The 18,468-nt window shown below is 41.6% G+C and overlaps 1 protein-coding gene and 1 long non-coding RNA gene across 2 annotated transcripts in view; one reads left to right on the top strand and one right to left on the bottom strand.

The window, feature by feature from the left end:
* The window catches only part of BCL2 (BCL2 apoptosis regulator), a 97,045-nt gene that overhangs the window by 12,271 nt on the left and 66,306 nt on the right, over window positions 1-18,468 (bottom strand). The window lies entirely within an intron of this gene.
* Window positions 7,719-15,201, top strand: LOC143694537 (uncharacterized). The gene is made up of 3 exons (XR_013183106.1): window positions 7,719-7,936; window positions 10,704-10,803; window positions 14,148-15,201. It is a non-coding gene; the product is annotated as an uncharacterized LOC143694537 (long non-coding RNA).

The following is an 18,468-nucleotide window of genomic DNA, read 5'->3' as shown; positions in this document are numbered from 1 at the left end:
TTTGAACAAAATGAACTAATTGGGACAGAAGAAAACTGTTGTCAAAAAAGCTGAAATTTTAAGCCAAGACAGCTTTATGCGTTGCTTGCTGTATAGATTGGGGGGGGGTGGGGGTGGGACTCATAGGTTAAAGTGGGCTGGTATATCTTCCATTTTTGGGTTCATCCAGAAAGTCCTTTGGTAAATGTTATCAGGTAAGAGCTAACAAGGACCACTTGAAAAAAAAAAGGACCAGTAAGAGTGTAAGAATACAAGCCAAGTCAGAGTAAAGGACTTTGTTTTGCTATTCAAAACAGCTCAAATTAGTTTGCATACACAGTTGTAATTCATTAACTATGACCAATAGATTTATTTAAATGCCACCCAACAAAACCAAAATATGAGGACCTAATAAAAGGCAAACCTCTCGACCTCCAAAACCAACACCAAAACATACAACAGGCATCCTGCAGAAGAACTGGGATCTTCTCCTATTCAAAGTACCACCAGGATGTTGGAAGGCAACACACCTCCTATCCATATCTATACTTTAATTCTTCTTGTAACAAGAAATAATGTCTTGATGATATGAGAAAGGGCACAAATTCTGCATATTTCCTTTTAGCAGAAAGCTTTAAAACTGAAAAATATTGGACACTGGTAGCAGGAGAAAAATTCTCTTCTTTAAGTAATTCAGGGGCTTTGCTGGTGTCACTGTTCTGGCCCTATTCCTTGATGGAAACATGGCTTATACCAGCTGCAGCAGTCTGCCAGCATGGCTGAAGTACCTCCCAAACAATGTGAGTTACACTGGCAAAAGGACTTCTCTCTGGTCTAAGTCTACGTAAGTCTCCATAGTGGGGAAGGGAATCATGCCAAAATAGCTATCTTTGTAGGCTAGGGATGTGATTTTTTCCCCATGAGATAGTTGTGCTGGCCAGACTTTGTCATGTAGACCCTAGGAATTTTTATTTGCAAAATAAGACTGTAATTTATTTTAACCAGATGTTCAGCACTGATCTGTGTCTGTGCATTCACAGCACACTCCAAGTAATTTTCACTGTGAAAGACATATACCTTGGACACTGGTAAGATTTTAAAAACATAATGCTGAAGCTTTAAGACTGTGGTGGGCTTTCCTCTCTTTTTGTTGGTAATGGGTAGCTCCCAATGAAGTAAGCCGGTGTTCTGGGTGTTGAGTTTTGCTCCTATCAATCAGATTCCCCACAGGCCCTGTATGGCAACAGTCTCAGCTCTCCCAGGTATCAGAAATTCACATCAATTGCTGGAGCAAGTCATGTAGTTCCTAATGGTTGCTGGGAGAATAGAGTGAGAGCTGAAATGACCTAGGATCTCTCTTTTCTCAGTAAAAAGCAGGAGGTACAAGTGCCAGTCCTCTGAATAAACAGATCCCTCTTTGTTTTCTTTCATGCCTGGTGTTCTTGAGGGGAGGCAGGGGCTGGTTCTGCTACAGGACAGTGATCATCGGAGTGGTCACGTAGCTGTCACTGGAGCCTGATGTACCAACCACTATCAACAAGTTACACATACACATCCTTGGGAACAGCTGAAATACAGCTTAGCCTGCATTCCTATGGCCAGTCATTCAAAACAGAAACTAAAGGATTTAGCTAACTGCTGCTTTTTTTTTTATAAGCCTGCATGTCCTTGCAGATCATTCACAAAGGGTTGCACATTTATATTTCCTGTTGACATCCTTTGAAAGGGAGAATGCCAATGGAAATTTGATCTTTTAATCAACAATTTTTGTGGACAGCAAGTCGGATGAAAATTTATGAAGGATTAAATTCTATCATTGTGACCTTGAACTAAGAGCACAAGGAAGGAGAATGCTGTTAACTTAGGCAGGAAAGATTGGTAATTACTCCATGTGTTGGCATTTGCAAGTAAGTGGAAATTTCATGCAAAATTTCAGATACTCAAAGGAAAGAATATTAAACAAAATCAGGACTGTCAGCCAAGGAAACAAAAAGATCATCACCTATAAAATTGGCCTTGAAAGCTTCCCCAATTTCTAAAATAAATAAGACCCCACAGATCAGAAACCACAGATAAAAACTGATATGAAGTCCTTCACAAATGTCATAATTTATTTTTTTAATACTTCTAAGAGCAGGTGGGAGCACACGGCAGAGTGCAGCTCTACAGAGGGGAAGAGAGAGCTCACCTCTCACTCATCAAGCTACCTCAGGGTCAGGGATAGGGGTGCAAACACTGAGGGTATATTAGAATAGCACTCTAGGCAGACTGAATATTCCTGCTGTGAAACTAGCACAACCACTGCTCAGAGGCAGCTCCAGAATCCCTGTGCAGCGCTGCCCTGTAGATGTGCCCCGAGGCACTACCAGAGCAAAAATGACAGATCCTGCTCCTGCTTACGGCATTGCCTTCCCCGTAGAGCAGCGTAAGCTGTGACTCCTGTGCCAGCAGCTGCTGCTGAAAGCCTCGCCTCTCCTGCCCAGCCACTTCAATGTAGCCTCAAGAATTTCATTAACACATTAATCTGCAATTAAAGAGCTGCCCTTGCTTAAGAGCCAGAGGAAGTGATTACAAGAGCTGAGGAATTCATGTGTGGTGGAAGGAGAGGCACTAGATCTGGAAGGAGGTGCAGCAATCATCTAGAGGATGACCACAAGTAACTCCTGTGTGCCACCACCTCCCACTTCTGTCCCTCTTCGGGTGATGTCCCTTGTACATCTCGATGCTATTTTCCTTGGAGTTCTGCCACTGCTGCCAAAAGGCTTCCTCTCCCCCTAGATCTTCCATCAGGAAGATCTCCTAGCCTGAATCTCCTAGATTCTATCTCCTGCTCCTAGCCTGAAGTGGGAAGGCCCAAAGATGGTTTCCATCAGTTTCACATCAACAGGGGCTTCCTGCCACAGTGGTAACTCTCAGCTGGCTCTTTATGGCTAGAATCCAATGTATAAGTGTCATAAACCCACCCAGAAGCTGCCTTCATAACCTCCTATAATTAACTGTTGCTGCTATAAGTTTAGACAAACCCAGGAAATCACATGCAAAATTCTGTCTGATTTGCTATCTAATCATCTTCTATCTAGGTTCTTCTACCACACACATTGCTGTGGTATCTGAGCATCTTGATGCCTGGATGCAAGTCAGATAAACCCTTTTCAAGCTATCTAAAGAAGCTGCAGTCCTGACACTTCTACACTCTTTTTCAGCCCACACTTTTGCTACAAGCAGACTGCAAAGAAGCTTCTTCAAAGATTTGCTGAATGTACCAGCTTCTCCTGTCTTCCTTTCCCAGATAATGTAAGGTTGGGAAATTTGCCAAGCATCATGCTAAACTGAAAGAGACATTCAAATTGCAGTGAGTGCATGAGCCAAGGGAGCCCAGCCTGCCAGAATGTTATTGCAGTGTTCTCAAGAAGTTCTCAGCATTAAGACTTCATTTCATTGTGTGCCTGTCTGGTTAGGAGATGCTCCACTGGAGACCAGAAAGCCATTGCTTCCTCAATATCAAATACAAGTGTCTCAGCCAGCTACAAACCATTTGTTAGCTTCAAACTTTTGAGTCAGTTTTGTTTGTTTTTCTTTTAAGACTGGAGGCGTTTGATCCTGCGGTTACCATCACTTGAAACAAAACTTCTGCTTTCAAGAAGATTTTAGATATACCTTTTTCTGATGACCATAGGATCGAAGCAAGAACACAGACAGGGACCAACAGTCAAAAAGGTGATGAAAAAAAAGTGTATTTTTTCTGGATGAGAAATAATAGATATGGGTTTGATTGATTTAAGAACAAGTAAGGGAAGAGAAAAGTTCAGAACTTATCTATACTTTTAACAGTAAAGAAGCAATCCTCCCCACAGGAGGAACCATTTAGACTGATATCAAAGTGTATTCTGACTCATTAACTGAAATATGTTGTGCTGGTGGGACACAGTTGTATCAGCAAGATTTTTTCTGCAGAAGGGTTCACACCACTGTAACTTATATCCATAAAAAAAGTCAGATACATCAGCAACAGGGGCACACAGTAGAGTGCAAACCAGGCATGAAACATAGGGAAGAACATGCAGATCAATGTTTTGGGCTATTTTTCATATCTGTGTTGTAAAAGTTCCTGTATGTCCATAGTGAGAGCAGTTAAAATACAAAGACCCTCAACCCCCATCTATAAAAACACAAACATCAAGAAACTAAAAGAAAAACAAAGCATCTTCCTTTTTTAGGCTGTTTACTCCCACAGCTTTAGTCATAGAGTTGGGGGGAGGGGGGTGAGGGAAAGAAGCTGAACTGAGCTCGTAATCACAGCATTAAGTTGATGTGACTATTAGAAAACTTTAATTTCAATGTTCCCCATGGCATTTCTGGTATTTATTTCCTTATTTACTTCTTGAGCCTATTTAATACTTTGACCTGAAGGAAGAAGAATTTGTACAAGCAAGAAGATTAAAGGTTTGAATTAGTTAAAGATGAAGCAAATCTATTGATTCATTACAGGCCACTGTTCTCACTGTCACCAGTGATGCCGTCATGTACTAATGCCATAATGTACTGTCATGTACTATGCTTGAAGAAGAAGGACATTTTCAAGAAAAGGTTATAGATGGCTTTTGATTGGAAAAAAATACACTGCTGCTTTGCATTCTTTTTGTCCTATCCAAATGGCCCTTCTACATATGTAAGAACCGTGAAAGGGTCAGTGATTCTCTTCTCACACCGACCTGACCTTGTAGGTTGGTCTCAGTCTAATTTTGCCATCTGTGTTCACTCCAAAATTGTACCTCTGAATTTGCATTCCTTTCACACATTTGAGGGCTTTTCATACGCTTTGTTCATGTAGTCGTTTTCCTTATGGTGCATGTTTCTTCTGCCATTTCTTGTGGGATTCCTTCTTCCTCTGGCTGTTTAACCTTACTTCCTTCATCACTTCTCTTTTCACTATTCAATTTCAGGCATTCGGTGCTGCCTCGCAGAGCTTCCACAAAGCATTTGTCCGTAGCCAACTTATGCCTTTCCTTGATGGCATACTGCTTATTCCTGTCTATGGAGCCCAAGTTAGTGGAGACAAATACATGATTGTCATTGTGCCAGCTAATCGTGCTTGAGCCATGGTCCCAGCAGGTTTTAACTGCAGCTGGCTGCTACAATGCTGAGAGTAGCCTAGGTGGATGTAATAGCCAAGTCACCGCAGGCGCTGTGCCAAAGGGACTCTTCAAGGTTGTGCTGTGACACAGCAGTAGCCTGCAGCAAGACTGGCCCTGACTAGTACTCAGTGATAGCTCAAGACCCAGCTTGTGACTCAAAAAACCCAAGTTGAGGTGGTGTTCCTCTAGAAGCAAACAGGAGTTGGGTAGGAATGCTTAAAATAAGGCTTAGTCTAACACCAGTATGCCAGGTTTGCTGTGAAGCCAACACAAAACCATGCTCAGAAAGCAGGGATACCTGGGCACTGTATGGCTGGAGAGCTGCATGCAAAAACCTCCTGTGTGGAAGGCATGGCACACCTGTATGATCTATCAAGGAGCTGGTAGGAGCTGAGCCATGTGAGAAGTTCTCTGAAGGCTTTCACACTCTTGGGAGGAGAAGCATCTCATAAAGCTGTGTTTATTACTTCCCCTCTGGTCAATTTTTAAGGGTAGATTTAGGAGGAGGAAGATGAAGTTGCTCTTTGCTGAATTTTTACATGTTAAAATACATATTTATGTCACAAAGGTTAAAGAAAACAAAAAGAGCATCACCTCAAAGAGGTGAAAGTTCAATCCCTGAACTACCATCCCGAATTAGGTTTCAGGTACACCTAAGTGTTAGTACTCACTGAGTTAGCTACAATCAGTTTGTGATTAATACCCAGGTTAAGAGTAGTTTCTTCCTTCTTTCTCTCATTTTTTCAAGATAGTGTTGTGTCAAGTGTTAAGAAAATTGCTCTTCTAATTTGTGTGCCTCCTGATTTATTTGGCCAGGCTTAGGGGAGTAGCACAAGTCCCTGTTACCACAAATCTGTTAACAATTCTTTTGAGTTCAACAATGCTCATTCTGTTTCCTTTTCTTAAGCTGGATATTAGCAACAAAGACCTGCTAATGTCTTTACTTTTCAAAAGTTGTAAAAATGCTTTGGAATTTCTACTTTAGCATTTATTTATTTGTCTTCAGAGATTCAGTTGCACAGCCCTTCCCACTTACAGTTCAGCTAAATAATGTTCATGTTATCCTTCTATACAGGAGTATTTCCTCTGCCTCTGCGGCCCAGTCTTTCTTTCCTGAAAGAAGGTAGATAATTCTGTTTTTCCACTACATTTCCCTACCACCCATGGCTATTAAAATCATTCTCCATGGCAAAATACTCTGATTGTTCTTTTGCTTTTAAGCTTGTTACATTTATCTAAATAGTTACGCTATTCAACTCCTTTTTCTGATACCTTCCCAGTTTTCCTGAATTCCCTTTTATACATTTACCAAAATTACGACTCTCCAATGGTCGTAATTGGCATCATGTTCTCTGAATTCACAAGACGCTGCCATATATACAGATGTCTTTAATAGACATATCTGACTAATATGTTCCCCAGACGCTCATAACTTCTGGCTTATTTGCAGGATCTACTTCTGTTCTGGTTCTCTCCATTTTCTAGGCTCTCCTTCACTCAGTTACTGTACTCTCTATCTAACAAACCAGAACACCTTCTTGCACAGTCTGTTCTGGCCACACTGAGAACTGGCACAGATCTCACTGCTTCATCAGACTTGCATATGAAACTGGGAACAGCTGAGTCAAAGCCATTTGCCCTTCTTGGACCAGAGTTTTCTGTCGAGCCAAATGATGTTACTTCCCAGACAATTTATCTTACTTACTGGTAAGAAAAGTTCATCCAGTGCCTCATGATATCCATTGTTTTGGCCGAAATTAAGAAGCTTGCTGAGCTCATGTTCGTCACGACTGTGTTCCTGAGAACAACTGGGGGTGTTTGCCTCACCAGTCTCATTCTGAGCAGTGGCAAAAGCCAGCTTTAGTTGCAAAGAGTCACACTGTCTGCCAGAGAAGGATGATCTGACCCTCCACTCTGCAGCCATAGGGGAACTGGCTTCTTGAAGCAAAGCCTTGGCCAGCTCGTGCCTGAGAGCCACCCTTCCCCTTCCAAATGACCTTTCAGCTTCTGAGCTTCCTCAATTTGTCACAGACATTTGTGGGACTTCAGAACATTTGAAAGTAAAGAAGCAGAAGCTGTGTCAAATCAAGGGTCCTTAAGGTAAGATATTTTAACCAGCTCCATAGCCAAAATAAGAGTTACTGTCTTTTTATCTACTTGCTTGCGGTAATAAAATGTTTGGCTTTTGGCTGGGCAAACAGGTGTCAGTACTGTATAGCCCATGTGAGTTCCTTCTCATTGTCACTGGAATGTATCCCACTCACCTAAATATTCAAAAAATATGCTTTCAAGTTAGATTCCTAAACACAGGAGAAGACACCTGAGTAGACTGAGCTTTGCAGTGGGGACCTCCTGCCTTGGTGGCCTGAAGTTAGTTAGGCACATGACAATTACTGGAAGTCTTGGGCAGAGAAATGCACTACAAAGCTACAGTCTAGATGGGGACGGAGGAAATCAGTTAAATTCCTGATCCCATTTCTAAAATCTTAATATTATGCATTAATCAGTGCACTGATAATAATTTATTAAAACTGTTGGAATTTAAGAAATCTATTCTGAAATTGGTGTTTGAATTTTCTGCACTCTTTATTTGACAGGGATCAGAGTAGAGCAATAAGACTATAAGAACACAGAAAACTTTTCCATAGGGAGAGCACTGGAACGAGCCATTTGGGAATGCAGCCATCTAACTGAACAAGGAGTCAATGAGTGACAGGGAGAGAGAATGTGCAGATGGAGATTCAGCACTCCCGGTCCTCATCATGCAAGCAAGAAACAGAGGGATTTCAATAACATAAGGAAGGACAGGAAATTCAAAGCTGGTAAGACAGCATACTTTTGCATGCCATTCTCAATTAGACCATCTTATTATATAAAGTATTTAAATTAGATAATTGCTACAGAATGCTGAGATGAGAGTTTAGTGAGCTTCAAAGAATAAGTAAATATTTCTATAATAAACAAAAGCCATTAACAGTCCAAAATAATAGGGATAGTAGTAGTAATAATAATGGTGGCAATAGCAATAATAGTAATAATAGTTGTTATTATTATAATAATTATAATGAAAGGCTTTTGTTTGAAGGATTAAATAAATCTCTGATTTTTGGGATTATGTGAGATCTTCAAAAGGACTATACAAGACAGCTACAAGGGAAGGGTGGGAGATGACATTATCCTAAATCCATCTCTTGGGGCATTTTTTTGCCTTCATTTGAAGCAGGTGGTGCCCAGTACAGGCACAGACACAGTCTGTGCTAGATTGATCATGATTCCAATAAAGATAGACAATTTAAAATAATTATGTATTAGCTGAGCAGGGGATTTTTGTGTCCTTTTGTGTTTATAAAGACATCCTTCTAATTTTTTTCATGTTCATCAAACAAAAAGACTTTGATTGAGACAAAATCCTTGGATTCCTAAAGTAAGAATTGTATAGAAATTTGAAAAAATTCTATACAAGCAACATAGTACCTTTAACTTAAGAAAAAAATTCCATTATGTTTTTTTATCTGCAAAACAAATGGTATTATTTAATATTTAAAAAATGCTGTAAGTTAAATGCAAGGCATAATGAAGGATTGAGAAAAGAAGTTGAAACCTGAGTTTTAGAATGGGCAAATTCTTTAATCTTAGAAGGAACATTTTCATAAACTATTTAATGAAAACTAAAAAGTAAACAGAACAAAATTTAGGTTTTGTTCACGTGCTTTATCCCAATGGAAGGAATAATAATTCAACATATAATGACTGCATCATAAAAGGAAGAGGCTGTATTAAAAAAAAAAAAAAAAAAAAAAACAGAAAAAAAAAGAGAAAGAAAGGATAGTTCTGGTCCTTACTTAGCTGAAAAAAAGCTAAAAAACCTGGTAACAATACAGATTTTACCATGTGCCAGGGTATAAAATGCTACTGTTTATGTAGGGCTGCCTTCACTCCTTTGTCCAGCCACAAGCACTGTGACGGGTCAGTCATGGGTTTTTAACTGAATTAATCACAGCAGGGGAGGACGCTCTTCCCGGCTGCTCTGAGGACCACCCCTGCATTCCTGCTCTGTTTGAGGTTGGAGTGAATGCTAGAAGAGGCCACAGAAGTGTGGCTGATGGTGCTGGGGCAGAAAAGGATTCACCACGCCATAGATGGGCAACTGGAGGCTGTGGCTGGAGCCAGGGGCAGAGGGGCAGGCTGAGCACAGGTGTCCTCATGGAAGGTGACCCGTAGGAGCAGGGACACAGACTGTCTCCCTTCACATGGTGGTGCTACAGAAGACAGCAAAATCACATCAGTCTGCAGGAGTTTATCAGTCTTTGCTTCTTCTCTACTCTCCCTAGAGGACTCTTCAGTTTATTTTTATTTTTCAGCCTTCCTTGAATCTCTTTCATTTCCTCCCCAGCTTAATTATGCAGCACTGTATTATATAATTTAGACAGGTGTGAGCATTTTTAATGACATCAAGTCTTTCAAAACTGCTTCATGAAAGAAAATACAGCTTGTACATCTGTAGTGTGCAATGGGGTAACACAGTAGTGTCTTTCCCACCAACAGCCCTCCCCCAAGTACTTTCACTCACCCCTTTTCAGACCACTAAGCAACCACTGCCGATCACCCTTCACGCCCCATCCCACCACTTTCACTCTCAGTCATTTGCCCACTGCCTGTGAATCTGTCAGGACTTCACCAAACCATTACAGACACCCACCCTTTCTTAATCACCTCCTGAACCCTTTCATGCGGGCAGGGATATTCATCAGTTGTTCAGCTACAGCTCTCAGTACTGTGGCCAATGCAATAGATTCAGAGAGAGAGAGAGGGAGAGAGAGGAAAGAACCAAGTGATACTGGCACTAGGTGGGAAACTCCTCAGTCAGAAGTTTAAGCAGGTATGAGTCTCTTGAAACAGTTGGGGCGTGCAGGAAACTCATCTACTTGAAGCACTTCTGTAATGCAACAACTACACCCAGAGGCAGGTCCCCTTAGGTTCAGTAATTACAGTGATTGAGAAAGAAACTCTTCCAGGTGATTCAGAGAAGTAGCCCCATAATGTGGCTATTCCCACACTGCCCTCCCATGAAACCTCTCTTCCTATCTATCAAGCATACAGGGGAAAATCCTTGCCTACCTACCTGAACCAGAATCCCTCATTTAGTCTTTGTGTCTCAGTGCATCATCTGTGGGTGGTGGTAACAAAGTGCTTGTCTGGGGCCCATGGAGAAGTGTTCCTGGAAGGTGATTGCTATGGCAGCTGTGGAGGATCACCCACAGTGGGAAATGACAAGTGCCTCTGCATGTGGGCAGAGCTGGGAAGTCCCCACAAATGCGGCATCCATGCCTGCTGAGATCAAGCACAGACACTCCTCTCTGTTTCTCTCATAAAAAGGGTCATGGTATTTCCCTTTGGGAATTGTGTATTGTGGCAAGTCAATTTCTAGCTGTGTTTATCTTAAGTGGTTTTATATTCCCGCATGAGTTTGCTATAGCAAAAGAAACTTCCATGTGCATATCTCCTCAGTTTTTGAGCAGAAAATGACAACAAGAAGAAGAAATTTCTCAACAACTCTTCAACCTGAACACTGCTTATCTTTCCTTTCAGCCTACTGTTGAATGAAGTACCCTTTTGAGCTAAGGGAAGGACTATTTGACAGAACAAAAGGTATCTCTCCATGCCTGTCAAGCTCAAGGATATCTGGAAGGTACTCTATTCAGATTTACTACCTTACAGAAGTATTATGCAGAATCCAAAGATATTTTTGCCTATAAATAAATCTAATGCCTAAATTCTGGAGATATACATATATGTATATACATATGCATATTATACATATGTGTATATATATATACACAACAATACATGTGTGTGTATGTACAATGCTGAGTAGTCGGAAGAACTAAGTGAAAAATCAAGACCCATGCAAGGAAATTAAATCCAGTACTCTGTTACTGTTTTCCCAGCTAACAACCATCCTCTAAAATACTCTGGTTCATTAGTAGAGTCCACCACTGAGTGGTTACCAAAACATCCATCTTACACGTTGTAAAGGCTCAGTGCCAGAGCCTGCACTTCCGTAAGCACCTGCTTCATCCACAGCCCCGAGGTCAACAGAAAGAGTTCCCATGCTTTCATTTGACTTTGATCAGGTCCTCAACATCCTAAAGTGAACCTTCCCACCATTCAAAGAAAGAACCTCCCAGCTGTGAAAAGGACCCCACAGCTCAGCTTGTGTTACCAGGGGTGTGGGGGCAGTATCTGCAGAGACCGGGCAGATCCTGGAAGAGAACGGTCTGGACTGTGCACTGAGGGTTTCAATTACAAGGTTCATTTAACCCAGAAAGCCTCCTGCTGCAGAAGGCCACAGATGTTTTGTTACTCCCCCTTGGTTCTTCCTATCTTGACAGACATCACAGAGACACCGTGCATAATAAGGGTTTATTCGAGTTTTCCGCTCGGGACTGTGCCCTGACCCCAGACCACTGAAGAGCCGATCTCATCCCAGCTACCAGATGCCTGGGTTTGATCTTAGAGTTCTTGTCCTTCACAAACACTTCTTAGTCCCATCTATTGCCAATTCAATCTCCCTATTGTGATGCAAAGAATGATAGCAGCATTTTCTATGTCCACACACTGCCTAAACTGATAAAACGCTCAGTATATGTTAAGAATATAAGTGTGCTCAGTCCATTCACAACACACAATAAGTGCACAATTCAATTAACTAATGCAATTCATATTTCATTAGGACAGAAGCTGTTTGTGACCTTAAACGGACAACAATTTCATGACGGCACTGCAGAATTTTAATTAGATAGAAAAATAACAAAGACAAATGAAACAGAGGGAAAACGCGCTGCCTGGCAGAATTGTTCCGAAGAACTTAAAAACAAAAGATGCAGTTGTTCTGCTAAGTTCTTCTCCTCCTTCCCCCTTACTAATGATGCAGAGAACAAAACATTATCGCCTTTCTTTGCCTTTCATTTGTAGAGAAGGCTATCCCAGTATTGGTGGTATGAACCTGGTATGGTACCGAAAGGCACAGGGAAGAGAAGTCCAAGGGCCTGGTTTAGCTTTTGTTCATGGGTACCTAAGGGAAGGGCAGCTCCTCTAAGAATAATAATTTTTGTATCAGTTTTTCAGAAAAGGCCTAAATATTGGGGCCTAAAATGATCTGTGAAGGAAAGTGGTAAACCAAACAACAACAGACATGATTAATAAAATTGTTAGTAATATTAGGACAAAATAACACACATAATCACAGTATATAAAGGACTCTGATTAAAGCAGAGAAGGATTCAAATATTAAGCTGTGATTGCTGAAATATTTCTTTTTGATCTACTCTTAAGAAAATGAGAAAAGATTAACAAGGTTAGTTATTACAGTCCTGTAGTAATTTCATACTTAATCCAAAGTATTACTATATGTGCTGACCCTTATGTGAGAAAAATGGCTCCCTACAGTCTGTAATTCGGTTTCATTATTTTACCATGCATTACCAAAACTCTATCTCATCTTACAGAAACATAAAAGGATGACATCCTTCAGTTTTTAGATACTACATTTAAAGAGATGACAGAAGGACGAAACTATAGATCAGAGTTCAAATTCTGCAGAACAGGCTCCCCCTGCCCCCTCCTTCCCAGACTATGATTTATGTTTTAAAGATAAAAACAGTAAATACATTTTGTACAAAGCTGGCCAGATTTTGTGTTAAAGGCAAGATGCTGAATAGGAAGCAGTTGGATGTGTAGCAAGATGTGTCTGTTTAATCAGGATATTTGTTGATCTGGGTCAGTAACAGGATGGTTGTTTGTCTCTGGCCAGTGGGTGGCAATGGCAGCAAATGGCTTATAGTAGACCAGGATTGATTTTGATAAACATGTCCAGATGGGTATGATTTAAATCAGTAAATATATTGCTTCATATAAAGAGATATTTTCAAATTAATTTTAAACCAATGTTTGCATCTACGAGTCAGTAGATCCTACATATACACTCTTAAAATAGTATTTGAACCAGGGGAATATCAGTAAAGAAAAAGGAAAATAGCTTTGCCTTCTCCAATTGTAACACCTCCAATGCTTTATTTTTTCACGATATATTAGATCAAAGCCCTGTTGTCTGTATATTAATATTATTTAGTAGTCATTTTCTCAAACTTATTGTGATCTGAATCTAGTTTTACTGGAAGAGATGAAGTTAATTTATCGTCAGTCTTGTAAAGTAAGTTTTTAATGCAATGAAAGTATCATAACAGCTGCTAAATGAGAGAGACCATAAAAAGGGAGTTTCCAGAACTCACTGATATTAGCTGCTCACCCATACATTCCCTTCCTCTCAAGTTTCAAGATGAGATTATTACAAAAAACAGGCTGATTTGTTACCAAAAAAAAAGAAAAAAGAAAAAAAAAAGAAACTGTCTGTACAAATCAACCAGCTTGGGGGAATTCCCATGTCTGTGTCTGACCTCCATGATCAAAAAATAAGGCATCCTTGACCCGACAGAAAATTCTGCTATTTTTTAGTACTCAACTCTTCACCTGAGGGGGTGTCTGAGCATCACAGCTCATGCTCCAGGAAAGCTGTGCTCTAACTGTGGTGGGCCCAGCCTGTGCCAGACCCTCAGGCTGGAGGGGTGACTGCTCAGGGATGAGCAGTGGGAAGCAGGGTGGTGGCCATCGCCAGTCACGGCGGCAGCGTCTCGTCCAGCCCCTGAGCACCACGCTGAGTCTCCACACCATGGAGAAGCTGGGCCCAGGCTATTTATCTGTGATAAGTGCAGCCAGTTGTGCAGTCAAATTGCTCTTTACGGCTTCCTTTTAATTTTTTTCCTGTTAAGTTTTTGGCTTGGCTGATGGAGGACGGAGAGGAAATGCATCCCAGCAAAACTGCGTCTCTTGGATTTGCGGGGGCCTTTCAGTCTGTTGTTCCAGTCTGCTTGCTGGCCTTGGGCTGACTATGAGCTGCGATTGTTTTATTTTTTTTAGCCTTTTCTACACTTCAATTTACAAATCTGATGCCAGATTCTTTTCTTTCCCTTACAGTACTGCAAAATGGGATTCACTCTGCAGCCATTCTGGGATCTGCTCTGCACAGCCAGAGATGCCACTGACAGCTTTTAGATAGGAGGAAGCTGAGGCTAAAGAGCAGAGAATATTTCTTGCCCTACATTGTTCTTGAAGACTATTTTTGGCACACAGGAAGGTCTCACAAAATTACCATCAAACTTATTTTAGCTAATTCCATACGTGACTTGAAGTACTCCAGAGGTATGTGTCAAGCCTCGGAGAACTGATGGCAAGTTTCACTCCCTGATTAGACATAGAAATAAATGTACGACACTCTTGGGGTTGCCTGGAAGTGCTTTTCTTATAAACAGAGGGGAAAACAGCCTTCAAATGATACACAAGAAAATTAATAGGAGCAGGTCCAAATATTGTACTCTAAAATGAACACTTTGATAAACATAACAATGTGGTTTGAAAAGCATCACTTTTAAAGGTCAGCTATACCACCCTCTGCACATTGAAAGCATAGCGGATATATTGAGTCATACATATTGTTCATTGTCATTTGCATTTGGTGAAATCCCTGCATTTTACCCAATTTAGTAAGCAAGCACCGCCTCGGACTCCCTTGGCAATACCTCTAAATGCAGTTACTGTTTGTTGGGCTAAAACAACATCTTGTCCCATCCTGCACCAGTAAATCACTCTTTGGTCTTTTGATCAATGTTTGCCTTTTCAAGCCTGTGAGTCATTTTACATTAATGGAAAGAGAGGGAGTGACACACAAGAGCAATGTGGGTATTTTGAGCTGCACCTCTGGGATACTTTTGTGCACGTTGCTCTGAACAAAACGACCATCTGTATCAGTTTGCTGACAGCCACTACTGCATCAAAAGATCTGACTTCCTATCTTTGTGGATAAAGACTGGCTTAATTCTACAAACACCATGCAGAGTCATCAGGCGACATGTCATAGAAAGGCCCTACTGAAAACAAGCACACTTTTTGCAACCCAGCTTTTTTTTCAAAACTGTCCTCAGCATCTGCCCTCATGGCCTTTTCCATATTCTCCTGCACATCAACCATCAATGTACAACTTCCCAATAGTCATGTCAGTGATGTTTCCAACCAGAATACGGCGGAAGATGTCCTCACCCTTCCGGGGGCTACACCTGAAGAGTAAGCAAATTTTGTGGGTGTTTGAGCCTTTTAAAATTTTCTATGAGCAATGTAAAAATGACTCATTCCTGCTTTGGCTGGAATATATAATTGGTAAACATTGGTGGGGAGCAATCATATTTCTAAATTTGTAAATATAAACAGTGCATCATGCACCAACTCTTTGGTCCTGTGTTTTTTGTGGGAAGGGCAGGGCAGGGGTTCAGCCTCACAGCTGGGCAGGTTTGGTAGCTACAGCCAACAGCAGCTGAGGGGGGAACCAAGAACTGTCCAGCAAGAAGGATACTAGGAAGAGGTGGAGGAAAAGAACAGAGGCACCTTCCCATCATAGCACTGATTGAGGCTTTAAAACCATTAAAAAAATACCAAAACCCACTCACAAAGATGCATGGCTATGCATCTTTGCACAATGGAGCTTAATCCAAAGATCACCACAGGCAAAGGAAGATCCAGGAAAGAAAAGTCATGGATGTTCTGGATTGAGTTCTTCAGGGAGGACAGTCAGAACACATGTCCCTGCAGCATAAAAACTACTTTAAAACTAGTTGGTTTGCTGACTGAAGGAGAATTTAGGCTGTGTAAAAGCACATATATAGCATGCACAAACTCATCAGGAAAGAAGTCACCTTGAAGTGCATTATAAAACCTAACACTTATACAGTGCCTTCAAAATCATAATGTTGCTAATAAGGATTTTTGTTAGTATTCAATAATTTGAACACTAACAATGATGAATTTGTTAGCATTCCATCCAAGAAGGTATGCAAGTCATATGCCTTTCCTTGTCCCTGTTATGGACAAAAGACCAGTGCTCACAGGGTTTCGTTTGGACCCCTAACCCAACCTGCACAAGCAATTCTGATGGAAAATCTGGAATGGGAACCCACTGACTCGCTCCCTTCTCTCCATTAACCACCAGAAGGAGGACACAGGCTGCTGAGGGTCACCTGTGTGTGTCCTCCCCTTCTGCTGGACTGGGGTGCTGGGCTGCCATGCCCAGCACTCTGGTCCCCACAGTTATTCACTGACTTCCCAGTCCCAGCTGAGGATTCATCTCACACAGCATTGCTCCCCTGCTGCTGGACCACAAAGTTTCTTTGAGACTCTGCACATCCCTTCAGTGACGCCTGTTCGGAGTTACCCGCTGATGAGTAATATCGTGTAAAAGTCAATTACACTCATATTCATAGAGCTGCTACTTAAAATGTTAACGATGAGGAAACTTGCCCTACAGGAATGAGGATGGGGGCAAACTTTTATTAGCCCCACATGAGCTTTTATCTGTTTTAAATGTTACATTGTCCCAGGAAAGAAGTGCCATTGTTAACAGCATTGGAGGCAGCCAGCTGCACTCAATTTAAAATTAAAAGGGGAAGAAAAAATAAATGAAAAGGGAAAAAAACCAAGGGTCTGCCTGACGCACTGTAGTATGGCAGGCTATGGGTAACTTGCCCCAGAAACTTTTTATTGAATCCAGCCTTTCACTACAAAAGAATTCATTAACCGCTTCATGATGCAAAGTCTGCTAAAGACATTACCCTCAGTGGCCAGCACGGGGCTGTTCCCACACACTGTGAGCACTGCTTTCACTGATCACTGCTGAGTCCAAGGTCACATCTATGAGTCACTGTTATCCAGTCCTGGGCACCAGTGGGATGTCCATGCCTCCAGCTCGAGATGGCTCCACATCTCTGCCCACTGTAGCCCTGCTCAAGTCAGGTCTGGAGAGCTCAGCTCAGAAGAAGTACGAAGTTGGTGTTTAAATCAGCTGGTATTGAGTCTCTTGCGGGCTGAACTTCCTCCCCTCTCTGCACAAGCACTACCAGGGGTGCACAAAACCCTTCTCCTGCCTTCCCCAGCAAATTACCTGTGCCACACACATGTTGCACAAATGGCACAAAAACCACCGTGCCAACTGTCAGCTCAATTCTGTATGGTGGGGTATACCCACCCTTGGGGTAGGGCAGCGTCTATTCTAATGAAGTTATCCCAGTGTAAAAACTCCATAAACAATAATGCTACGTGAATGTAGCCTCTGTTACTGGGGGAGCCGCACCTTTGAAAATGTTATTTTAAGGGCTGTAAAAAAGGCTGGGGCAAGAGGAGCCAGCCTGACTCTGGGAACTGCTAGAATCTTCCCATCAGTTTATGATTCCCATTCACTATCAGTCAGTTTGCACTTCACTGGTGCATGTGGTGCTGAAAGAGATGCACTAGTGGATGTTTGTTATATTTATGAACCAGGTGGCCCTAACTGCCCCAATTACACTCGCTGCCTTCCATTCATCACGCCGCCTTAATGAAGAGAGAGGCTGGCGGATGTCAAACAAGCAGCCAGAAGAAACAAAAGAGAAGCCAGGCACAGTGTCACCCGGCTTGAACCAGCCCACCGGTACCTCTCACGTGGCTGTATCCATTCAGCTCCCCTGCAAATCCCAGCGTGAATGAACACAGCCACTGCAGAGCAAACAGATAAGAGTCCAGAGGAAGTGATCGATATATTTAGATAACGTGTAACAAGAACACGCAGCAACCTGCCTCCTTTTCCAAGCTTGGATAAAGAGGAGAGGAAAATAAAAATCTCAGTATTGGCTGCTTCAGGCTGAGTCATTCTTTGACATTACGGTTAATCGACACCACTGTAACCATGGAGTTAGTCTAAGTTCAGGATAACACGGTGGCTTTATTAAGAAATTCAAGCACAGAAATACAGTTGGAAAGTCCTAGTTCTCCTCAGCAAATGAATCTTTTGAACTCAGCTCAGCCAGCTGCACCTTCGCGTTCACTGTTTTTACAGAGCAGATGCTGGAGGTGTAAAAATAATTCAAAATATGTTAGTCATGCTTGAAATGGTCAAATGAAGATTAGAGAAAAACCCAACAGTTTAAGAGAATGTGAAGGGACATTAAAAGGTATGTAAATATTTATCCATAATTTTAGAGCAGTATGCTAAATACTGTACTTTTTTTTTTGCTCACACACTGATTCCAGTGCTCATTAATTGGAATTTCTTCAACTCTGAAAAGGACCTTTATGGGATTGAGAAAAGAAAAACTAGGACAGCACCGAATACGAGCTAGCTTTTGAGACAAGAGCCACTTACGTGACCAAGGCTGTGCCCAATTGCCTTTGCTGTTTTCTTGCAGAGAAGCAGCTGAGCAGTTTTAAATAATAGAAG

The sequence above is a fragment of the Agelaius phoeniceus genome, chromosome 1 (assembly GCF_051311805.1).
Source record: "Agelaius phoeniceus isolate bAgePho1 chromosome 1, bAgePho1.hap1, whole genome shotgun sequence".
In the NCBI taxonomy this organism is placed as follows: Eukaryota; Metazoa; Chordata; class Aves; order Passeriformes; family Icteridae; genus Agelaius; species Agelaius phoeniceus.
Note: the sequence above shows the minus strand (reverse complement) of the source record. Positions and strands in the feature narration are given on the sequence as shown.